Raw genomic sequence first — 12,895 nt, 5'->3', positions numbered from 1 at the left:
TCTCAACTCTAAAAAGGGTCCAACTGCTTGATAGCAATTTTAGGAAAATACAGTTACAATATTTTTAATTACAAATAAATAACAAAAGCTCAAGAAGAAACGAACTATATTTCCTAATAAGTATAAAGTCAAGCAATTGCTTGTTGGTGATCATGAATACCAGGTAATTATTAGGAGGGGAAAAAGAAAGTAAAAGAGAAATAATGTAGGTAAGGGATAAAAGCACTGAAAGGATGGATGAGGCTGTGAATGGAACAAAAATTAGAATTTAAGATTTCAATAGCCAAAACAGAATTATATGTCCACATACAATACCTTTTAGAAAAAATAAGCTAAAATATTTATATTTTAATTCACCTGTTTAAAAAAATCAAGTTGTGATATAGATATAATTAACACTGTTAAAATTAGAATTCAGAAAAATAAGCCTTAATAGATATTATATATATATATGAAGTGAAGTGAAGTGAAGTGACTCAGTCGTGTCCGACTCTGCGATCCCGTGGACTGTAGCCTACCAGGCTCTTCCATCCATGGGACTCTCCAGGCAAGAATACTGGAGTGGGTTGCCATTTCCTTCTCCAGGGGATCTTCCCCACCCAGGGATTGAACTCTGATCTCCCGCACTGCAGGCAGACACTTGACCCTCTGAGCCATGATGGTAGTACATATATATATATATACATACACATACACACACACACACACACACGTATATATAAAATCCTCTACTATACCATTTCAAAAGGGGGAGATTTTTTTTTCATGGTAAATCCTAAAGAAAAATTTTAGTTACTTGTACTGAACTTGTATTCCTTATTTGCCTTGTACTTTATGCCACCAATAGGTTAATGTGAAGTCACATCTTAGGTATATTTAATTAATTATTTGAATCAAACAAAGGAAACCAAATACAAGGTATAGACAGACATAAAAAATAATGCTAGAGATTCTGTCCACTATTTCATATTACTCAACACATGCTCTTGAGTGAACGGGGGTGAGCAACAAGAATATGATGCTCCCTTAAGTCTGTTTCAATAACTACATGCATATCCAACTGAGAATCCTGCTGTACTGCAGGACTCCAAGGTTTAAAACCCAGTTCCCTTTTTAAAAAAATATACATGGCCATTAAACACAAGCCAACTTTTTCATCGTTCATCCTTAGAAACTACCATATGTCCCAAGTTTGGAGGAAAAGTGTGGCTGTATATGACATATTGAGAGACAGTAGGTTTTGACAACCTGGTGTCTTCCTAAAGGACTTTCAAGGGAAATTTGTAACTATTCATAACCTTCACCAAACAAGTTCACTTTAGATCTTAACTCATTCTTAAGTAAGAAGCAATGGCTCTTGAATAGTTTCCAATCAAGTTAGGAAACACACCTGGAACATGGAGAACTGAGAAAGCACAGCAAAGATAAATATATACATACATATACATTTCTTTTCATGAATCAAAATCTAAAAGATGATGCTGTTAGTGCTGCACTCTATATGTCAACAAGTTTGGAAAACTCAGCAGTGGAAAAGGTCACTTTTCATTCCAATCCCAAAGAAAGAAAATGCCAGAGAATGTTCAAACTACCATACAGTTGCACTCATTTTGCATGCTAGCAATGTAATGCTCAAAATCCTTCAAGCAAGGCTTCAACAGCAAGTGAACAGAGAAATTCCAGATGTACAAGCTGGATTTAGAAAAGGCAGAGGAACCAGAGATCAAATTGCCGACATCCGCTGGATCACAGAAAAAGCAAAGGAATTTAAAAAAAAAAAAATGTGCTTCATTGACTACTCTAAAGCCTTTGACTATGTGAATCACAACAAACTGTGGAAAATTCTTAAGGAGATGGGAATACCAGATCACGTTACCTGCCTCATTAAGAAATCTGTATGCAGGTCAATAAGCAACAGTTAGAACTGGATATGGGATAACAGACTGGTTCCAAATTGGGGAAGGAGTAAGTCAGGTGTATATTGTCACCCTGCTTATTTAACTCATATGCACAGTACATCATGAGAAATGCTGGGCTGGAAGAAGCACAAGCTGGAATCAAGATTGCCAGAAGAAATATGAACAACCTCAGATATGCAAATGATACCACTCTAATAGCAGAAAGTGAAGAGGAACTAAAGAGCCTCTTGATGAACATGAAAGAGGAGAGCAAAAAAGCTGGCTTAAAACTCAGCATTCAAAAAACTAAGATTATGGTATCTGGTCCCGCACTTCATGTCAAATAGATGGGGGAAAAGTGGAAACAGTGATAGACTTTATTTTCCTGGACTCCAAAATCACTGCAGATGATGACTGCAGCCGCAAAATTAAAAGATGCTTGCTCCTTGGAAGAAATCCTATGACAAACTTAGTGTATTAAAAAGCAGAGACATTACTTTGCCAACAAAGGTCCATATACACAAAGCTATAGTTTTTCCAGTAGTCAGGTATGGATGTGAGAGTTGGACCATAAAGAAAGGTAAGCGCCGAAGAGTTGATGTTTTTAAACTGCGGTGTTGGAGAAGACTCTTGAGATTCCCTTTGATAGCAAAGAGATCAAACAAGTCAGTCTTACAGGAAATCAACTCGGGATATTCATTGGAAGGACTGATGCTGAAGCTCAAATACTCTGGCCACGTGATGCAAGAGTCAACTCACCGGAAAAGACCCTGATGCTAGGAAAAATTAAGGACAGGAAGAAAAAGGGGCAACAGAGGATGAGATGGTTGGATAGAATCACTGACTCAATGGACATGAGTCTGAGCAAACTCTGGGAGATAGTGAAGAACAGGGAAGCCTAATGTCCTGCAGTTCATGGGGTCACAAAGAGTTGGACACAACTTAGCGACTGAACAATGAACAACAACAACATATACACCTTTCATATGAATCAAAATCTATAATGGCTTGTTAAGAATAAAATTTATATATACAAGATTCTTGTTCTCTAACTTTTCCCTCCAACTACTTACTTACATTAACTCCAGGTTTACCAACCACAGACAGGGGAGAAAACCTAGACAGACTCGTAACTATTAACCTAAGAGTCTAGAGAAGACCTCCAAGGTTATACTTACTTTTAACAAAGGATAAGAAAAGCCTTTCTTTTAAATATTCCTGGGACGATAAATGGCCAGAATAAGATATCAGCACAGATGAGAAGAACAGTCAGAAAAAACACCCCACAAGGAACAAACCAGCACACATATTCCAGAGAACGTGTGGAGCAGACTCACTACATACAAGGCAATACATATTTTCCTTTCGTTCCAGTGGAAAAGGTTGCGGCCCAAATTAGCTGAAAAAGGCAAAATTCTCATTCCACTCCAATCTATGGGCCTCTGGAAAGATCGACTCAGGGACTCTGTTCCTGTCCCCTAATGAGCCCTGAGAAGATTAATTTAACTGAAACCTCTCATAAGGTACCCTCATACACCAAACCCAAAACTCAAGTGATGCTCTGGAGTTAGCTTTAGCTGTTTAGAGAAAGCATTTTCCTGACCTCGCACACTTGTTCCTCTGTACCACAGTTATATGGAACACCACCACATTCCCAAATATGAGCTCCAGTGATCTTTTAGAAATCTGATAGTTTTTACATGCAAATAAACTAGGATTATACACTCCAAATCCTAAAAAAAAAATTTATCAAAGAGTATAATGGCTTTGATCTTTATTTACTGTTTTGTGTAGAGGAAATTCTTGAACAGCCCTAACTCGACACTATGTAAAAGAAGTTGGCACATACCTTGAAATAGCAGATGAAATCTCTACCCCTCTCTCTGAAGTAGAGAAAAAATAAGCATTAACAACAGGACTGAGGTGAATTTATGTTGTAAACAAGAAATATAAAAACAGAAAAGGAAATTACTAACTCATTGGGTGTTACAAATTAGAATACATAAGAATTTTATCATAGTTACGTGTTATTTAATGTAATGCGTGCTTTATTTAGTCTTTCTGAAACAATGTACTGCCAGGACTGTTACTTAACATTCTAGTCTGAACTGTTTGTTTCAATCTTATTGAATTAAAGATTTAATTACTAAAAGAGGGTACTCTCTTTCACTCTGTATTAGCCAGAAATGCACCCTGACAAATACAGTTAATAAGAATACTTTCTGTGTGTCCTGTTCTGAGCTGAACTCTCACTCCATACTCTGTTACTCACAGCTTCCTAAACTGAAAGATGTCTGAAAGGCTCAGATTCGTATTTCTCCTTCTTTCTTATATTCTAACGTTCTAAGCCATTCTTCTTACCAACCAATTATATATACTACATTTCAGAGAAAAAAATGAGTATGAAACAATGACATCTCCAACCTTTTTAGAACATAATTACTAAAGGAAACCTCTAAAGATTGCTAGTTAACCATTTTTACAGTAAAGATACCAAGAAAATCATGGTAGTTATTGATTGTTTAATAAAAATGACACCTGTATAGGTTAAACATCGATGTTTTTCAGTGGCTTATAAAAATCTCCAAGTAAGTATAAATCACAAAGTATCTGGGTCACTAAGTACTAGATGTTAATTTCTGATCTTAAAAGTACTTTAAAAAAATTATCTGTACTGTCTAATGTCAGTGAGTTTTCAAAGTTAAGTACTCCGTTCACATAAGTGACTTCTAGATATAAACCTGTCATCTTACTTTAAATGTTCTCTTCACCAAGGTAATCAGTACCATTTCTTTCCACCAATACCCCCATTAAGCCTTGGCTTATATCCTGTCACTCAGAAGTATGTAGAAACATGCATGAGAACTTTATACAACAGCTTCAAGGCAATGGATTGAGAGGCAGCAGAGAAGTGACAAAAGAGAAAAAAAAAAATTAGCAATGCTTTTCAAGAGAAGAATTGAAGCAACTAAAAAAAAAAAAAATTCGAGGAAGGCAATGGCACCCCACTCCAGTACTCTTGCCCGGAAAATCCCATGGATGGAGGAGCCGGGAAGGCTGGAGTCCACGGGGTCACTGAGGGTCAGACAAGACTGAGCAACTTCACTTTCACTTTTCACTTTCATGCATTGGAGAAGGAAATGGCAACCCACTCCAGTGTTCTTGCCTGGAGAATCCCAGGGATGGGGGAGCCTGGTGGGCTGCTGTCCATGGGGTCACACAGAGTCAGACACGACTGAAGTGACTTAGAAGCAGCAGCAGTAGCAGCAAGGCAAAAACTACTCCTTGTTAAATCTGCATGGCAATGTGTGTTACATTATTTTCTGAACATTTTCCATTTTCTGGAAATATATCAAAACTAAAGTTTTAATTAAGTTTATTTATTTTTAACTGAAGGATAATTGTTTTACAATATTGTGTTGGTTTCTGCCATACATCCACATGAATCAGCCATAGGTGTATGTATATCCCACTTGAACCTCCCTCCCTAATTAAGTTTTAAATAAACACAGAAGCCTAATAAGAAACAGAAGAGTTGTGAAAGCATCAAACTGAATGTCTAGCAAATCGCAGCTTCTGAAAGCATTCCTGAAAATGCTCTGGCTTATGAGACTTAACATTGAACACCTGGGCGCTCTTTTAATATTGCCACCCATAATGTACTTCAATTCCATTTAACCAAATTAATTCTGCCATTTTCAATCCAGAGTCCATTCTCCTTAGCATAAAAGAGGGAAGAGAATTTAGCAGTTAATTAAATCTATTTTCTCTTTTAACATCCTAGTAATTGCCCCAAGAAATACACTGCTAAATGTAGCTTAAAAACTGTTTCACTATCCTCAGTGTTTCTTCAAGGATTCACATCACAGGTTCTACAAATTCACTTTTCTTTAATTCATTCTTAGTTTGTGTACTCTTTCTCCATTGTTGAACTTATATTTTTAAAAAATACTCAGGCACAGCATCAGTTTCTTGAGACACCTCTCTCTTCTTGATCATTGGAGTTAATGTATGATTAACTTCAGGATTACATTTTCAAGAGACCCAATCTACCTTTGTGTCTATGCTCTCAGACTAAGAATCACACAAATTTTTTTTAAGTTACAGTTGCCAGATAAAAATATAAAGTGCAGGGTTAAATTTGAATTTCAGGTTGTTTAATAAATCATTCTTTTAGTATAATATATCCTATGCAATATTTGAGATATTCTTAAATGGCTTATAGTTATACTAAAAAAAAAAAATTGCTGTTTCTTACCTGAAATCCAAATTTAACTCTGCATCCTGTATTTGGAAACACTACTCTGAATATTCAAATATCTGTCTTCCCTAACTCTTCTGGTAAATACTGTATCTTCTTAAGAGTAAAAATTAATAAGAGATCTCCAGATTTTTTTAATAGGTATCAACTATTTAGAAGTTTAAATGACAAGAATGAACACAAAGTAAAAGATTAGACAAGTCTGTAGTGGTGACACCTGACCATCTATGAGGGCAGCTGCAGTGACCTGAGAGGCACCAGGTGCCCGGGGCGAAGGAGTCAACTTCAGGAGGGTAATCTCACAATCTGGTGCAGAAGACAACCCAATGAGATAAGCTATCTCAATACAGAGTAAGACTGCTGGCTCTCAAAGAGGGCAGTAATGAGCGTTTTTGGAACACAAAGCAGCTGCATCCAGCCTAGCAGAAAAGGAAACCGGGAAGAAAAAGTACCTTCCTTCCTTGAGACAACAGGGATGAGGAGTCAATCAGGTACACATACTGATGAGAGGTGAGAACATGCCACATTCCAAGAACTAAATAGATGACTGAAGGATAGTAGTCAAGGAGTATGTAATGTGGCAGGAGATGGGGCTGGAGAGAGAGGTGGGAACAAGGTCATCAGGGCCTGGTAAGTCATGTTGTTTGGAAACTCTTTTAATAGTAAAAGAAATCTCCGAAAGAGTTATTGACTTGAGCTGTGTTTAACAGGGATTACTTGCCTGGAGAATCCCATGGACAGAGGAGCCTAGCAGGCCATGGTCCATAAGGTCGTACAGAGTTGGACATGACTGAAGCCACTAAGCACGCACACACGCACTATGACTGCAGAGAAGAAAACGGACCACAGGAAGGCAAGACCTGAAGCAGAAAGACACTATGAGGTTGTTAGAGTAATCCAGAAGAAGAGATGAGAGTTCCTGAACTGTAATGGTAGTGAATTAGAGGAAAGTGGAGGAATCCAATCAAATCTATTTGGCTTAGTCTGATTATTTTTATCTGTGGTGGGGAAGGAGGCAAGGACCACAGTTGACTTCCATGTTGATAGGTGATGATATAATTCACAAAACTAGACCAGAATATCATGAGTTCAATCTCAAACAGAGTGAGTCTAAGATGTCCACATGACATTCAAGTAGAAATGGCCAGCAGGGACTGAATATTCAGGTGTGAAATTCAGGACAGAGGTCTGAATATAAACATGAGAATCATAAGGAATACCATGGGAACAGCTGAAAATCATCCAAGGATTTATGTGAAGACTAAAGAAGACAAGACAGCGGAAGGTGGAGAAACACAAGTCTTTACAGAAAAAATAGCGGGGGTGGGAGTGGGGTAAGGTCTATAAAGGAGATTCTGAACAGCAGAAGGTCAAGTAAGGCCAGACTGGGGTTAGGATAACGGAAGGATAAGTTTTAAACAAGCAATATGGTCAACTATGCCAAACGCTGTCAAGAAATGTAGTAAAATATCCTTGGATTTAGAATTTAAGCTGTGTTTTTCCAGTGTTCCGTTTCTAATAAATACAAATAGAAGAGTTCTCAAAGCTTGGTGTTAAGTCAAGCAACCTTAAACCTCTCTAAAACCCACTCAGTTTTCTTTCTGAGCTGATTGCCAAAATCTCTGACTTAGGATAACAGCTGTTTCACCTTTTTAATCAGCGACAGGGCCTCTACTTTTCTAACTTCAGATGGCCAGGAGAGCAGTCAGTGGCCATGCATTAATACTTGTCCTTGCCTTAAGGAACTGCACTGAACACTCTCACAGAGCCAACATCTTGACTATAATCTCCAAGAGAGAATAAGTAATGTATATCTTCATCTCTTTGGTACCTGGCAAAGTTCTTGGCCTATGCCAAAGAACTCAATAAATATCTATTCAATGATGTGTACTCAGAGTATTACTGTGAAGTCTTCCAGAAGTGATTATTAGGTTATTCCTTACCTCTCCAGTCCCCAGGGTAAAAGCATTGCTAATATTTTTGCAAAGCTTCCTTCACTCATTAAAGAATGCTCAGAAAGAATGTTTAATGGGCCCCCTTGGTGACAGAGGTACTACTTAAAGCAGGAGCCACCCCACACCTGAGGTCAGGGGCGGCGCCTGAGAGGAGCTACCCCACGTCCAAGGTAAGGAGCAGCGACTGCACTTTATTGGAGCAGCCACAAAGAGATATCCCACATCCAAGGTGAGAGAAACCCAAGTAAGATGGTAGGTGGACAGGGAGGCCTGGCATGCTGCGGTTCATGGGGTCACAGAGTCGGACACGACTGAGCAACTGAACCGAACATTTTAGAAAAGGCATGTGCACTAGGAAAAGGTGCACTGAAATCATTTTTGCAAATTGTAACCTGCCCTTAACATTAATTTCTTCTTATAAATTATTTATGTAGAATTTTATAATTAAATCTCTTAAATCAAGATGAAGCTGTATCTATTTGTATTTATAAATAAGAGTAGAATTTACCATTTTTATATTGTTACATTTGATTAGCCTGTTGAACACTTTATGCACTTCCAAGAATTTTTTGGCAAACCCAAATTGTCTCATCAGTAAACAAGAATTTCCTCGCTTGAAATGGAATGTAGTTTTCCTTTCTCAAATTCATATGCCACATTTCTTAGCTACACACAACTGAGGAACTTGCTGGTCACTCACTTCATTTGAAATTAACCTAGCAAGTCTTTGAAAATGCTGGAAAACATTATCAACTGCCTCTCTAACTACTCTACAATCCTAAGATAAAATTACCTTCCTTCTTTTGAAGTTCTGGTTTAACAGATATTATCTATAATTAAGAGGCTCTTGAATTCATATGCTTTAATATGAAGTCCTTCAACAATATGAATTGGTTGCACTGGAATCATTGGGAATTCACTTGAAAATAGACATTTCCAGACACCACTTCCCAAAATTATGATTTAGTAGTTTGACAATCTTTGGTTTAGTCATTAAATAAGTAGCTGTGAACTTTTTCTTCTTCAAATATAAATATTTCTTCCCAGTTATCTTATTAAAACATATCCCAAGAGTTTTATTATTACCTGAAAATTTCTTACATATTACATTTTTCAATTATGTATCTTTCCAAATTCCCACCCTTATTTTCCATGTCATTTCAAACCTTTGATAACAAATGCAATTCCTATGAATTCTCCTTGAAGAGGAAATCACAGAAATGGAGAAAAACTAACCCCAGACTCCAACACCAGGAAGACAAAATGGGAATCTAATTTACAAAGGTCCCCAAGGGTTATTCTACTCAAATAACAATTTCTTAGAAGTAGAATGCAGTGGGAAGAAACAATAAAAATAGAGGTAAATTAGTTCAGAGGCCAATTTGTTTGATGGCAGAAAACCAGTTAACTTCTCAAGGTATCAATTTTCTGATCAATAAAATAAAGAGGGTTACAAAATGATTTTTTTATGCCCCTTTCAGGCTGAATAATCTGATTAAACCAGAATACTCAAACAAGTTTAACTGCACTAACTCTGAAACACATAGAGTTTCAGAAATATAAATATGTCTATAAGACATTATTATAAGCCAACACAGCAGGAAAATGAACAAACAGTAGACAAACTCACTCAAAAATATTCACTTGCTCATCTAACCACAAAATACTCAAATGAGATGGTACATATTGAATGAATGAACATTTACATGGGTCTGTCAACCATATGCCAGATATTATACCAGGCCAAAGAAATAAGTAACTATTTTAAGTAACTTTAGAGTATAATGTAGGAGATAGACACATAAAGTCTGCCTTTGGATAATTATTAAACATATACTCCCAGGTAGCTCAATGGTAGAGAATCCACCTGCCAATACAGAAGACACAGATTCGATCCCTGGGTAGGGAAGATCCCCTGGAGAAGGAAATGGCAACTCACTTCAGTATTCTTGCCTAGAAAATTCCATGGACACAGGAGCCTGGCAGACAACATCGCATGGGGGTCACAAAGAACAGAACACAACTGAGCAAACACAAATATTTTATTCTCTCTTCCTTGGTAATTAAGCACTTTTTCTTTCCATAAATGTGTTTGCTACAATTTCAGTTTCAGGTAGACATCTGCTCAAAGTTGAAAACTGTGCCACATTACATCAAGACAGCGAAGTCTGACACGCTGCAGTTCACGGGGTCACAAAAGAATGGTAAACAACTTACTGACTGAACAATAACAACACATCAAGACTATTCTGTACTAAAAGGGCTTATGTTAACTACTGCCCCATGGAAAGTATTATTGGACAATAAATTCACTTCAGTCAACAAGTATTATACATATTTCTGATGAAAATGCTCTGTGCATAGAACTACTATGAATTACTCTAATGAATTACAAGTTATTAACACATAGACCAACAGACCAATGTAAAAACTGGAAAAATTACTTTAAAAACATTTTTAATGTTTAAGTATTATTTTTCAGGTATAAACTGACTTCTGATTCTGAATTTTATAATTAAGTCAACTTGTCCAAAAGAAAACTTACTCCTCTTAACCGGCAAAACACAAGCATGCATACTATCTTTTTGATCAAAAACAAAACAAGTCATGCTGTTCAAGTAAAATGATCTGCTCCTCTTTCAATGCCACTTTATATATAAACACTGACAGTAACTTTTTCTTGCAAAAAGCCTTGCTTTTGTCAACTAGATATCCGTGGCATGAGGAGGAACCCTAATCAAGATTCTCTATTAGAAGGAGGAAGGACTATAGAAAGTTTCCTAAGTACAGACATCCTGTCTCTCTTGACTGCCTAGGCCTAGCATAGTGCCTGGCACATAGAAAGACATAAATAAGTGAATGATGAATGAAAGAAAACTAAAATTATACAGCAGGGATCACAATAATAAGCCATGAAAAATTAAAGAAAGAAAATAAGTGAAGTCGCCTAGTCGTGTCCGACTCTGCCACTCCATGGACTGTAGCCCACCAGGGTCCTCCATCCATGGAATTTTCCAGGCAACAATACTGGAGTGGGTTGCCATTTCCTGCTCCAGGGGATCTTCCCGACCCAGGGATCGAACCCAGGTCTCCCGCATTGCAGGCAGATGCTTTACCGTCTGAGCCACCAGGGAAGCCCCAATTCACTCCAATAACACTGTTTAGCTTACACTTAACTGGCATCTCTAAAGAGCATTTTTCTTATGCAAGAATATTATTATAACCACGATTAAAAATAAAAGATATATGAACAGGAGCACAATTCAGACTGGAATCAAAAGCTGAATCCTCAACTTTTAAGAACATTTTGAAAAGTCGGAAAGATGATTTCAGTCTATGAAACATGAAATGTGGTGATGGAGACAACAGCTACTCAAGTCTAATTTTACTTAGGGAAAGAAAGAAAATGAGATTACTAGTTTGAACTGCACATGTGATGCCATTCGTGTTAAACTTTTAGCTAGCGCTAAAATGACGTTTCTTTTAAACCAGAGAGCAAATACATGAGCACACTGCAATCAGTGAACAAGTTAGTGTGTGATAAGAAGCCTATTTAAAATAAACTGCCCACGTACCCACGACATCGCAGCATGCTCGCACATACAACACACTTTCTTCAAAATAACATTCTAGATTCCTCGATTGCTAAATTCACCCACAATTCACCATGGTCCACTCCCTATCCAGTTTATTTACTGTTCAGTGTGAAAGTAAAAAACACTGGGAAGTTGATTTCTCTCCCAAGTCCACGTGAAGAAAATGAAAAAGTTATTACATTTTTGCAAAGAAAAAAAAAGAAAACGAATGAAAACAAACTACTCACGCACAGGGGAAAAAAAGCACGCATCTGGTCTTAGCCTTGTGGCCTAACACCTTGGCAACATGTGGCCGTGTTCATGTTTTGATCCCCACCCCCACCCTACAAATTTCCTGAGCAGGACGAGACTATCCGAGACCACGGAAAAGTCTCAGGCCCAGAGAGGAATGACAGGTCCGAGCTCGCCTCCGGGGCCGAAAGACAATCGCACCTGGGGCGCCCTGGCCCCGCCTCCCGCCGGCTTCCCCGGGCCGCAGCTCCCCTTCTCCTCCCAGGTCCCCCTCCTCACCTTCGGCCCCGCTTCAAGAGCTTCCCATCACTCTGCCAGCTCGTCTCCCTCCCTTTCGGTTTGATCTTTACTTCCCACGCCGGGTGGGGGGCAGAGGGCAGGGCAGAGAAGGCCAGAGGACAACTTCCCCGCCGCGTCCTCGTCCGCACTCCACGCCGGCCTAGCCGGATCCCTCCCAGTCCTGGGGCAGGGTCCACGAAGACGGCTCGACCAGGGGACTGACCCACAGACCCGGCAAGCAGGGAGGGGGCGGAGGAGACGCGGGCCTACACGTCACCGGCCGGCAGCGGCGCCAACGTCGCACGTCGGCTCCTTCAGCTCCACCCCGCCCGCGCGCGCGCGCCGCCGCCCCGCCTCCTGCCCGCGGAGCTCAGATCGGGACCGGCCAATTGCGAGGGCGGGCTCTTGGGCGGGCGCGCGTGCGCGCGATCCTGGGATTCCGGGTGTGTAGGTCAATGGCAACCCACTCCAGAACTCTTGCCTGGAAAATTCCATGGACGGAGGAGCCTGGTAGGCTGCAGTCCATGGGGTCGCTAGGAGTCGGACACGACTGAGCGACTTCACTTTCACTTTTCACTTTCATGCATTGGAGAAGGAAATGGTAACCCACTCCAGTGTTCTTGACTGGAGAATCCCAGGGACGGGGGAGCCTGGTGGGCTGCCGTCTATGGGGTC

The 12,895-nt window shown here is 39.3% G+C and overlaps 1 protein-coding gene across 6 annotated transcripts in view; it reads right to left on the bottom strand.

Moving 5' to 3' along the window:
- ASCC3 (activating signal cointegrator 1 complex subunit 3) overlaps positions 1–12,594 on the bottom strand; it is a 351,170-nt gene extending 338,576 nt beyond the window's left edge. For 2 of the 6 annotated variants that reach the window (XM_055535387.1, XM_055535391.1), the window contains exon 1: positions 12,221–12,593. The gene's annotated coding sequence lies outside the window, so the exon portion shown is untranslated. Of the gene's footprint in view, positions 1–3,747; positions 3,782–6,611; positions 6,733–6,880; positions 8,136–12,220 lie in introns of those variants that run through there. The other 4 variants (XM_055535388.1, XM_055535392.1, XM_055535389.1 and 1 more) reach the window with 4 other exon arrangements.
- Between the last annotated feature and the right edge of the window lie 301 nt (positions 12,595–12,895).

This window comes from Bubalus kerabau, chromosome 9, assembly GCF_029407905.1.
Source record: "Bubalus kerabau isolate K-KA32 ecotype Philippines breed swamp buffalo chromosome 9, PCC_UOA_SB_1v2, whole genome shotgun sequence".
NCBI classification, from domain to species: Eukaryota; Metazoa; Chordata; class Mammalia; order Artiodactyla; family Bovidae; genus Bubalus; species Bubalus kerabau.
This window is presented reverse-complemented; position numbering and strand designations above follow the sequence as displayed.